At 32.5% G+C, this 12,850-nt stretch overlaps 1 pseudogene across 1 annotated transcript; it reads left to right on the forward strand.

Annotated features, from left to right (window-relative positions):
* Window positions 1-8,947: 8,947 nt before the first annotated feature.
* On the forward strand, window positions 8,948-12,574 carry LOC147382015 (uncharacterized; annotated as a pseudogene). The gene is made up of 6 exons (XR_015174210.1): window positions 8,948-9,037; window positions 9,137-9,245; window positions 9,342-9,433; window positions 9,516-9,620; window positions 9,708-11,726; window positions 11,883-12,574. The product of XR_015174210.1 is annotated as an uncharacterized LOC147382015 (transcript).
* Window positions 12,575-12,850: the final 276 nt, after the last annotated feature.

Raw genomic sequence — 12,850 nt, forward strand, 5'->3', positions numbered from 1 at the left:
GGGAGTCACCACCTAGTTATTATGGTCTAGGAAGCAAATATTAACTCTAATAGATAAAACACTAATCTACAAAGAGAACAGGTCTGGGCATCACATTACGGGGTTGGAAGGTATTAGGCACCAACCCCGCCCGATAAAAATCAGTCTCTACTATTTTTCAAAAAAGATTATATTGCTAAAATACCTAAAATAAATAAATAAATAAAATAAAAAAGTAAAAAAATATACCTAGATGATCGCAACGATTTGTTCCCTCAATACTAGTGAAGAGCGTCCTTGTACGAGTTTCCTCACTTTTCCTCCGTCACTGGATCTACTTCATATCTCCAAGTTGATGTGTCTTCTTCTTAGATCTGAGTATTTTTTGTATTTTTTGAAAGGTTCCAAAGTATTTTTAAAGGATTTCTGGATATTTTTTTGAGTAAAAGCTAGGGTTTGGATGATAGGTAGGGAGTTAGGACTTCAAAATTAAGATTTGGAGAAGGTTAGGAAAAAATTTTGACTTACTTTTCGTAGGGTTTATTTTGACCTGCAAAATTAGGTTGTGAGCGTTCTATATTTATAGAGTTTTTTGAAAGAATTAGGGTTTGACTAGATCTCCCTTCAGATAAGGTGAATTAGGGTTTTGACTTAAGTCTTATTTGATTGACTTGGTTTCTTTAGATTAGAATTTTGACTTAAGTCTTATGAGATGGACTTGGTCTTTTAAATTAGATTTTTTTAGTCTTGCGTACAATGAAAGAATATATTTTTAAGTTTAGTGGAGAACCACCTAATTATATCTTTAATCATTTGAACCCCCAGATGGAAGGGCCTTTTAATAAATATCAAGGGGTCTCCACTTATATAAGTAGGCAATTATCAACAATTTTACCTGAGGGCTTGATTGATTAAATTTTTTGGTTCAAATTTTTAAATTAATTTTATTAAGGTTTCACTTTACATTAATTAATATTTTATTTATTAATTTCTAAATTTTAAATTGTTAAAATTGAAAAATTAATATTTTACCCCCGAAGAGAACTTTTGCGTTTCAAGTCGTTTTTCGATGTTTCGGGATGTTTTGGAATCGATTTTTTGTAAGGACTTCAATGAGATTATCGATTTGTGTCATTTATGAATTTTTTTTGCATAAAACGATTGTGAACCTTATGAGGTGCATTTTCGTAATTTTATCAAATTTGGTGAAAATTGACGGAATTATTTATTCGATTTCAATTTATTATTTTATGTGTTTGAAAGGGTTTTCCTAAGCGTAATGTGGGCTCTAGGGATGTTTTAATGTTAAGGGTATTTTGATAATTTGATCGTTTTTTAATGATTTTTATCGTAAAGCTTTTTTTTGTCTGAAAAATGATGATTTCTATGTTTTTAGGGTTATATTTTCATAGCATAACGTGGTTTCTACAGTTTTGTTAGTTTGAAATACTTCATCCGAATTTCTGAAACATATCTAGTAACAAAAAAAAAAACATTAGAATATTCATCTATCATTGGGAACCGTCGCAATCGGGTTGACAAGTTGATTAATCAGACAAGTGCAAAAATGAGGTGTCTATAGTACCTTTTTGCAATCAAAATAGTTTTGTAGCTAAAATGTTTGTCACTATTACTAGTTCTCGCTATGATTGAAAATGTTGTGGTAAAAAATATTATAAACATATATTTCGTGACAAAATGTAATCTTTCTCACAAAAGTCTATATTTTACGAAGAAACTAGGTTCATGGTTAAAAATTTTATTGTAAAAGGCAATATTTGTTATAGTGGATGGTTCCCATTAGGCCTGAGCGATCTTCACAAGGAGTTATGACAACGTTATAGACCCGTAGTATCGAACCTTCTAAAATATTAAAAGTAGGTACTATAGTGTATAAGTTATAGCTTTCATTTGACTTGGGAATTAGTTCAACATGTAATGCAGAAGATCTTATGCCTTATCAAGGATCAACAATACCACTCAGGAATCCTTACCATGATCATCACCTTGCTCTTACTACTATATCTAACCAACCCATGACCCATAATATTTTCCATCAAAATTTCCACAACATTTGCTTTCTTCACCTATTATACTACAAACACAAGAAGAAATGAAGGATATCTTGGATCATCAATAAAGATAAAGTTACAAATAATTGACCCAAACATCTTTAAATCAAGTTGCCAATAAACCCCAATCGATCCTATTAGGAGTTTGAAACTCAATAAGCTCCTCTTAAACCTCACCATATTATTGTCCAACCTAACAAGCCTTAATAAAACAATCACTTAACCTTTTTTACTATACCATTCAACCCCATCGAATCCCTACATCAATCCTAGAACTTTGCTATCCCATCTATACTAAAATCGTACCCTTTTATACCCACAAAAATCTTACTGAACCTTCCTATAACCCTATAAATCTAAACCGTAACTTATAAATTCAAACATCTACCTTCTACATTGTTCATTGAGCTTAAAAATATATCATAATCCTTGATGGAATTCGAGATTGCTAAATTGCTGCTGGATTTATACCTTAGCTAATTGGAAGTTTTATCTTTTATAAGACACCTTAGTTTAATATTTTAGAAAGGGCCGTGTCGATACAATTTGTGGCCTAAGGCAAAATCTCAATGTGAGACCTTTTTTTATATTAATTATTTTATTATAAATATTAATAATGTTTATTTAAACAATAAAAAATTATTTAAAATTTACTTTTCTTGCTTTTTGCTATTGTTCATTATCATCTTTTTGTTTATCTAATAAATCTTTATTTAAAATATTTGTTATATTTATTTTACTTATAGTAACAAATTCATCTATGGCTCCTCTTTAATGGACTGCTAAATAAAGAAAAAATAAATTAACATATAAAATTTAAAGAGCAATAGAACCAGTGACTATGAAAAATGAGAGAATCGATGAATCTTTGTAAATTTTGAATGCCAATAGATCTATCAATAATCAATGCTAGCCACCATTCACCAATAATCTTTAAAGTAGAACCATAAATCCACGGTCCACCAAGGATTTGTTAAGAGAAAGAGGGGTAGATCATAAGAGAAAGATTTGAAAGCATTAGAGAGAGGTGAGGTGAAAATGGAAAAGTTTGCAAATGTTATTTTTTATCCTTTAAAATAATACATGTGTACTTGCATATGCCACCTAACAGTGTGTGTTTGTGGGAATATATATATATATATGGGGGGCGTTCAATGGCCAACTTTTTAGCAAACTTTTTGGCAAAACATTTTTCAAAACATGAGTTAGAGGTTTTGGAATGGGCTGATTTTTGATGAGGATGATCTCTATGGTGAGGAGATCATCATCACCAAAAATCAGCCCATTCCAAAATTTCAAACCCCATCAAAAACAGTTTACAAAAAATGGACGGTCCACGATTTTTCAACTGGTAAACATGGGTTAGAAGTTTTGGAATGGGCTGATTTTTGGTGCGGATGATCTACTCATCGTAGAGATCATCCTCACCAAAAATCAGCCCATTCCAAAACCTCTAACCCATGTTTTGAAAAATGTTTTGCCAAAAAGTTGCTAAAAAGTTTGCCCTTGAACGCTACCCTATATATATATATATATATATATATATATATATATGGGAAATGTTCAGCACCCTAAGTTTTACCACACACTTTAACAAACGTTTTTTGTCCTACATGGGTTAGAAGTTTTGGAATGGGCTGATTTTTGGTGAGGATGATCTCTATGATTAGAAGATCATCCTCCCCAAAAATCAGCCCATTCCGAAATGTTTAGCCCCATGTTTACACGTTGAAAAATCGTGGACCGTCCATTTTTTGTAAATCAATTTTGATAGGGTTAGAAGTTTTGGAATGAGCTGATTTTTGGTGAGGATGATCTTCTCACCATAGAGATCATCCTCACCAAAAATCAGCTCATTCCGAAACTTCTAACCCATGTAAGACAAAACGCGTTTGTTAAAGTGTGTGGTAAAACTTAGGGTGCCGAATGGGACCCTATATATATATATATATATAGGGAAATGTTCAGCACCCTAAGTTTTACCACACACTTTAACAAACGTTTTTTGTCCTACATGAGTTAGAAGTTTTGGAATGGGCTGATTTTTGGTGAGGATGATCTCTATGATTAGAAGATCATCCTCCCCAAAAATCAGCCCATTCCGAAATGTTTAGCCCCATGTTTACACGTTGAAAAATCGTGGACCGTCCATTTTTTGTAAACCATTTTTGATGGGGTTAGAAGTTTTGGAATGAGCTGATTTTTAGTGAGGATGATCTCCTCACCATAGAGATCATCCTCACCAAAAATCAGCCCATTCCAAAACTTCTAACTCATGTAAGACAAAACACGTTTGTTAAAGTGTGTGGGAAAACTTAGGGTGCTGAACGGGACCCATATATATATATATATATGGGTCCTGTTCAGCAACAAACATTTTGGCAAAACATTTTTCAAAACATTGGTTAGAAGTCTTGGAATGGGCTGATTTTTGGTGAGAATGATCTCTACGGTGAGGAGATTATCCTCACCAAAAATCAGCCCATTCCAAAACTTCAAGCCCCAGTTTACAAGTTGAAAAATTGTGGACCATCCATTTTTTGTTAACCATTTTTGATGGGGTTAGAAGTTTTGGAATGGACTGATTTTTGGTGATGATGATCTCCTCGCCGTAGAGATCATCCTCACCAAAAATCAGCCCATTCCAAGACCTCTAACCCATGTTTTGAAAAATGTTTTGCCAAAATGTTTGTTGCCGAACATTTCCCATATATATATATTATGAATTTTTTTAATAAAATAATATAGATAAGAAGATGATTAGTCACAACATCATATTTTATTTAAATATAAATATATAAGTTAAAAAAGTGAATTGTTTTATCAAAAAATACAAAATCCCGATTGGATTAGTCGAGGTTTTAAACAATCATACGAGTCTACTTAGCTGAATTTTAGATCAGATTTCTAGATATATTAATTAAATAGGTGGGCCCATATGAGAATCTGTCCAAAGGCATAAGATGTCTATGTTTTAGGCTTCGATTAGGGATTTGACCAATTATTAGTGGGGAGCAAACCCTATTAGTACTTAATTTTTTACTTTACCTTTAAGTACTTTTTATATGGTTGAAATAGTACTACAATGTAAAAAGGAATAAGTCATCAAGCCTCTAAGATTTGCGGTCTAGATCAAATTTATATAAAAATAATCAAGTTTTGGACTTAATCGAAGGCTTTTAAAATGGAGGGTCACCAAATTTTAAATTTTAAATGGTTAGATTTCTCTGTTTAGTTGATGCGGCAAGCTCTAAATGGTCTAAAAGTACTACAGAAATAAATATACACTACAAAGGATCAACTCCTGTGTGCTCCCTACTTGAGTAGATCAGTCAAGACATAGAAGGATTTCTAAGGTGTTTGAAAATCTTTTTAATTAGTTTTACATATTTTAAGTACTTAAAATTTTTAAAAGTTTTAATTAATTGTAAATATTTGTTGGGCCCTACACCGGCGGATTGGCCAAAAAGAAGATTCTAAATGATTTAAATTGTTAGTAAATATATTTTAGATTGTTCTCTTGGAAGGTCTCTTGACCTTCAACTTGGTTTGACCAAAGTCAAATTAAGTTGATCGAGTTTGTATATGAGTCCCCCTTATCAACATATTATTTTCAAATTCATGTTTTGGGAGGTTTCATGTTCTAGGAAATGAGTTTCGAGTAGATTTAACCAAATTCGACGTCAATTTGATATAAGTCAAAGAAGTTTGACCAAAGTCAAAATTAATTGAGCAAAGTCAACCAAGAAATCTTAAAGAGGTCAGTTGTAATTTTGAAGTTTTCAAGGGATTGATTCGATTTGAAAATGATCAATGGACTTCGATTTTGGTCAATAGGATATGTTGGATGTTAGTCATTTTTAGTGAAAATGATGGGGCGTTCCTTTGACTAGCTCTATCATGGCCATGGCATATTTGCAAGCATAACCGTAGGCACCATTATGGGTACATGCTTGCATCTAGTATTCTTTTTATAGGTTTTCGGTCTTTCAAAATCATTTTTGCACAATTTACTGTTGAAAATTGATGTACTATTTATTTTAGAATATTTTTGAGTCGAAAATGGATTGTGTATGGCCATTTTGTTTTTTAAAAATTGAAATTTTATACAAAATTTTGCAGGGAACTAATGAAGATGGTTTCTAATGCTTTTTGCGTGTAAAATATATTCTAAAAACTTTAGAAAAGATAGAGAGAAAATATTATCGGTTGTAATATGTTTATAATACACATTTTATAACGAAATATAAAATTCGTGGCAAAAAATAGCTTTTGCGACAAAACAATGTACATGGCTAAAAGTTTTCATTGACAATTTGATATTGTATAGTTAGCAGTAAAATAAGGTTCATGTCAAAAAGTCATAATATATATTTAACGACAAAATCTAAATTTCATGGCAAAAGGTAACCTTTTACAACAAACCAATGTTCATGGTTAAAAATTTGTTATATACTATTTTATTTTACATATTTAACAATGAAATGAAGTTTGTGCAAGATAACTTATCATATGTATTTAGCGATGAGGTATAAAATGCGTGGACAAAAGTAATCTTTTGTGATAAACCGATGTTCATGATTAAAAGTGTTGTTAATGACAATGTTGTTTTACCTATTTATCAATAAAATAAGATTTATAAAAATTAAAAAAAAAACTTATAATATATTTTTAGTGCTGACATTTAACATTCGCGGCAAAAGGTACCATTTTGCGAACAAAATAACTTTGTAGCTAAAATGTTTGTCACTAATTCTAAATCCCGGCACGATTGAAAATGTTGTGGCAAAAAATATTATTAACACATATTTAGTGACAAAATGTAATCTTCCTCACAAAAGTCTATATTTTATGAAGAAACTGAGTTCGTGGTTAAAAATTTTGTTATAAAAGGTAAGATTTGTTGTAGTGGATGGTTCCCATTAGGCTTGAGCGATCCCCACAAGGAGTTGTGACAAAGTTATAGGCCCGTGGTACCGGACCTTCTAACATATTAAAAGTAAGTCCTATTGTGTACAAGATATAACTTTCATTTGACTTGGGAATTAGTTCAACATGTAATGCAGAAGATCTTATGCCTTCTCAATGATCAACAATACCACTCAGGAACCCTTATCATGATCATCACCTTGCTATTACTAATCCTATGTCTAATCCAACCCATGACCCATAATATTTTCCATCAAAATTCCACAACATTTGCTTTCTTCACCTATTATACCTCAAACACAAAAAGAAATGAAGGATATCTTTGATCATCACTAGATATGGAGAACATCAATATCAAGTGGATAAATGAGACTTTTTTAGATTGCTCATGGATCATAAAGATAAAGTTACAAATAATTGACCCAAACATCTTTAAATCAAGTTGCCAATAGACCCCAATCGATCCTACACCACAAGATAAGAAGGCTACGACAACAATTTTTAATGACGGTCAAAGTTTGATCGTCGCTATAAACTCATCTATTTTAATCAAATATCCCTACTCAAACTCACTCTTTCACTGACTGTCTCTCTCTCTCTCTCTCTCTCATCTCTGCGAAAACTCGAAGCTTCGTTTGAAACAGATCTCAAGCTCGAAAAACTCAAGCCAGTATATCTCTTTCTCCACTGATCTCACCGATCTCTCTATCTCTCATCTCATACTCGAAGATCTTGTTTGAAACTGATGTTCAAATTAAGGATTTATTAGACATAGAGCCTCTTTGCCTCACTGTCGATCTCTTTCTCTTGATCTCTCAAATGCGTGAGGGTTCAATCTAAACAGATCCAATCTAATCTCGGCATCCCGAAAATTAAGGTATGTTTTCCTATATATTTTGTTAATTTTTCTCTCCAATCGATCCTAAACCCTATATTTTTCTTCATATTTTGTTTTGCTGCATATTTTATTGATTTTCCTGTATAATCGTAATTTTTATAGTGTTGAATCAAATTTTATTTCCATTTCAAACCAAAATCCCAATTTCTATCATTTTAATTCAATGTTTGGAAGAAATCAAATTTTCAGGTGACCACCATTCCCCAATTTTGCTTATCAAATCTGAGAACTTGCTCAATTTGTTTTTAAAGTGTGTTGTTGAATAATATTTGCCCACAGGAGCCACTATTGTAATTTGATTTTTTGATTTTATTTTTCTGCTAACCTTGTTTGAATGATTGGTGAACAAATCTTTTATATTTGGATTCTTATATCGTAAAGTTGGTTGCCAATAAGCAAGGATTTAAAATATTCCAAATTAAATCAGGAAAAAAATACGAACACCTTAGAAATGCTATACTTGAGCAAAGTTGTGAATTCCCTTAATGATGATTACTATAACTCTCATCTCATATCTATGAGATGATAAGAAATAATTATAATTTTACAATAATAATGCTAATGATCTCACACCATTCAATTGTAATAACATGCCATCCGAATTAAACTATGATTTTACTTATAAATAAAAAAAGGGATTTTCCACTTTCCTTCCACACTTATATAGTATATTTGGCATAAAAACTGTTACAATGTTACCTAACTTCATTGTTAAAGCATTTCAATTATTTTCATAAAAAATAAAAATAAAAAAAAAGGTCAAACTTAAATAATGCTTACTGTTATTCAAAAGGTTTAATCTTATTTAAATTCAAACTTTTATTTTTAAATATATTTGGTTTGAATGATATAAGAGTTTTTGAGTTTAATATATTATGGTAATATGTGCATCAGGTTGCACCAAAGCCCTATACTTTTATGCCATTTGGAAATGGGGTGCATTCATGTCCTAAAAATGAGCTTGCCAAGTTGGAGATGCTTATCTTGGTAAGAATACAAATACTAGGTTAATTTCATTTTGCAACTGAGGAATCTGTTGTGGGCAACATCAAAGCACGATGGGTACTTTATGCAGAATTACTCTCTCATGCATTGGTCATCGTTGCTCCGGAGAGGCAAATAAGTACTCAACATTATTGGGTCAGTTGTTCCCACCCTGGTAAGGAGGATGTCATTCATCTCCATTCAGTTTGTTTTGTTTTGTTAATTATATTTCTTAAACTAGTTCAGGGAAGTGATTTATTCTGCTTTTTCACAGAAAAGTCCTGGTTCCTTGGCTCAATCACTTTCGAGAGTACAAATTAATACCATGTTGTTAGAAACGATTTAATAGTGGTTGGTGATTCTGTGGAGAGCTTATTTGTAAGGTAAAGCAACGATGGGAAGGCCGATGATGCCTTTGATGAATTATATCCTTCATCGATATTAACTTGTATTTTGATTTGTTATATTTTCTTGGTCAGTATCTTAATCACCCTGGAGCTGCATTTTGGACAAAAATAATTAGCGATGAGAATGCCATAACCAATGTTGTGGATATCTATCAAAGTTCCAAGTAAACTCTTAATTGCATATTATTATAAATGTTAACAAATTGCTTCCCATAGCACTAATGTCATAACGAAATCTTTCTGCAGTGGTTCAACTAGAGTGATGACTGCAAACAATGACGAACAAGTGAGGTCTTCGACATCGATGGCTTTTCCTTGCTTAATCATTTTTCCTTTTGTTGGTTAGTCAACGTAAGTAGCATTATACGCCTCATTCACTCTTTTCTGTAAGGAATGGATTTTAACTTTCTCCTAATTCAATCTTATTATCGTTAACAAAACACATATGTTAGCCCAGATGGTAAACTATTCACCGTTCTTGGGGACTCTATGGATTGTTTGATTGCCGATACTCATTCCAGAAAAGTAATTTCCATTTTCAATTGTTTTTTAACTGTCTATGTATTCTTACCATGCAAGCATTCTAGTTCTTACCCATTCATTTAGCTATTATATGGTATTTTCTAGCTGTGCACCTAGTTTAGGCCAAATCAAATAGATATATGATACTATCCTCTATTCACTCTTCATGGCTAAAATTTTGTTTAGTAGACTTACTTGACTCTTGAGAAGATTCATTGGCTTCAACTTTGTGCAAGAGTCTCAGTAACTATTAACAAAACATATAGAGGGTTATGTAAACATAACTCAGATAAGTAAGCTAAACATAGTTTGCTACATTTTACGAATGGAGTGTGAATTGGTTCAATTCAAACCGGTTCATAGTTCGCTACAGCTGGAACGAATTAGGTAACCCAAGGTTGGCCTATTCCTTTTAAAATCTTGATTTCAGTTTTTTGGACTTTGCAGAAGCCATGACAGTTGAGACTCGCTTGCTCCTTAGACTTAAACTTAAATAGTTAATAAAAATTATTGGTAGGAAAATGATTTTTATAGTTTGTGTATTAAAACTTGTATAAATTTTTCCAAATTTATTTCATACTTAAGAAAAGCAAAAAAAAAAAAAAAAGATTATTTTAAACATTAATATCAAATATTCTCCGGTTCTCAAGTCTTTCATATGTGTGGGTATTTTCTTTAACCAATGGCAAGTTGTAGATATGAATTCAAACCTTGTGGCTATGGTATCTGGATTGCTGGTATTGTAGTATTTATGTAGTGTCTTAGTTTGTTATGTAATTGGGAATATTTGAATGAGCCCAATTATTTGCATGACTTGATGACTAATTAGTAATGTTGCCTGAATGAAAATATACTTGAAAAAATTTCTTATTGTTATGTTAGTTGCATCTGCAATCTTCTTTGGGGAAAGGTAGCAATTAACTGTATTTCTCTTACATTTCTATAGTTGAAATTGTGTTTGTCCTTGATATATGAGACCTTAGACCAAGACCAAACTTTTTCAATTTGGTGATCTATGCCATATTTTTTATCAAATTGTTTGCATGGAAATTTGATGTCATGATAGAAGGTTATGTTGACACTTCTGAAGACTTCCAGTTTTTTTTTGTTGCTTCACTTAGAAATTGACAGTTATTTTCCTTTCAAAACACTTCATGTGATGTTTCACTTGTTTTCTCGATGAATGTTATGCCTGATGTTTTCTAGTTGCTTTCATCATACCATTGTTGCAACAAATGGATGCTTCAACCATATACAACACTTCAGTTTTCAAATATAAATGTTATGTAAGTGACATATGTACCCTATGTTCCCACTATAATTGGGATGCAAATTCTACAAAATTCTTGTCATCTAGTAACTTTGGCAACCTAGAAGCCAAGAATTGTTGAAATTCCAATTTTTTAAGTTGTGGGACTTTCTTGGGTTCTTGGATTTCTATACGTCCAAATTGTGACTCATGTCCAAAACCTCTTAATGAGCTTCCACTACTATTAGTAGTTCTTTTTGAGGTTCTTTGGGCCCAAGTCAGGGTTAATCTGCCTGAATGTTGCCAATTTTATAAGAGAAGCTCGTTGTTGAGGGAAGCTCGAAGCAAAAAACATGGGACCTGACCAACCCATTGCCATTGGATTCGACTGACGACGTTCTAGGAAATCATATTGAAGTCCATTATATTTATGTATGTACCAAGGTTAGCTAGTAATATATTTCCTTTTTTAGAAACTACTTGAGTTTGTTTATGGTTCTAGTCTTAAAATATAGGCAGCACGCCTGACCAACCTATTTTGGTCCAGGAGATCTTTGAGTTGAGAGTCACACGTAAATTTCTACTTGAAATAGATTGAGAGAAAATGGGTGCATTCAACGTCCTGGAAATGAGCTTGCCTAACTGGAGATGCTTATCTTGGTCCACCATCTGGTCACCAAGTTTAGGTATGAAACAGACTACTGAGAGAAAATGGTAGATAGATTCCACAGGTGTTGGAGTTTGGACCATCAACCTTTAACAGTAGACCATTTTCAATTACATTTTTTGAGTTTTTCTTTAATTATTTACTTTTGTTTGCGTTTTTTGTTCTGTTTTTGTAGGAATTGTTCTTGTGTTGTCCACTATTATATGGCATTTGGAGTGGATATTAGATGAAAGGAGCTTAACATGTTGTAGTTGGTGACAAGTGGTTTTAATTTCTCCATGTCCATTAATTTTTGTAATATAAAAGTAAAATTATTAGCTCGTTAAGGTTGTCTGGTGAGAATTTGTATCACAGTCCGATAATAGGAACACAATGAACTCTAATAAAGTGGACAGCTTTGCTTGGCTTCAGAAGCAAGGATAGCATGGACAGAAGAGGATGGGTGTGAGAAGATTAGTTGGTGGAACCAACACCAACCCACAACCAATGCAACAACAGCAGCAGGTCCTGCATTCATCTTCTCACTCTTATAACACGTTGTAATAATGTAAATCGAGGCTTCAAATACTACAACATGCCAAACGCACAGAATGGGGTGGTGGAACTTTTTATGTTACCTCAGAGGTTTATGGTGGATTCAATGATGCCATTGTCTGTTAATGTTGTTCCTAGGATGATGCCCGTAACTCCAATTGATGATGCCCAATCACTTGCCCCTCTGCTTTAAGCTTCTGTAAATTTTGATCGTCAACGTCTGGTATGTTAGTTATAATGCTTTTGGGGTCACAACATACACATTGATGATTAATAGAGAGAGTTCTAAGATTATAATCTCCAAAGTTCATCTGTCACTGAATGATTAAATTATTTGTGGGGGGTTTATTTTTTTATTTGGTCATCAATTTCAAAACACAGGGGTATTTCCAATATTTAGCAATACATGAGGAGGCTGGTGTTAAAATTATTTTTTTTTCAAAAGCTTTTATAGCGACGGCCAAAATCGTAACTAAAGAATAATTATAAAAAAAAAAAATACTTCATAGCAACAGCTAACAGCGGCTATCACTATAAGTCCTGTACTAACGACATTTTTGTAAATAGTTGGCCGTCGATATAACATATAGTGATGGGACTATTAGCGAC

Source organism: Akebia trifoliata, unplaced genomic scaffold (assembly GCF_017979445.1).
Source record: "Akebia trifoliata isolate Shusen 1 unplaced genomic scaffold, ASM1797944v1 Contig00086, whole genome shotgun sequence".
Classification (NCBI taxonomy): domain Eukaryota; kingdom Viridiplantae; phylum Streptophyta; class Magnoliopsida; order Ranunculales; family Lardizabalaceae; genus Akebia; species Akebia trifoliata.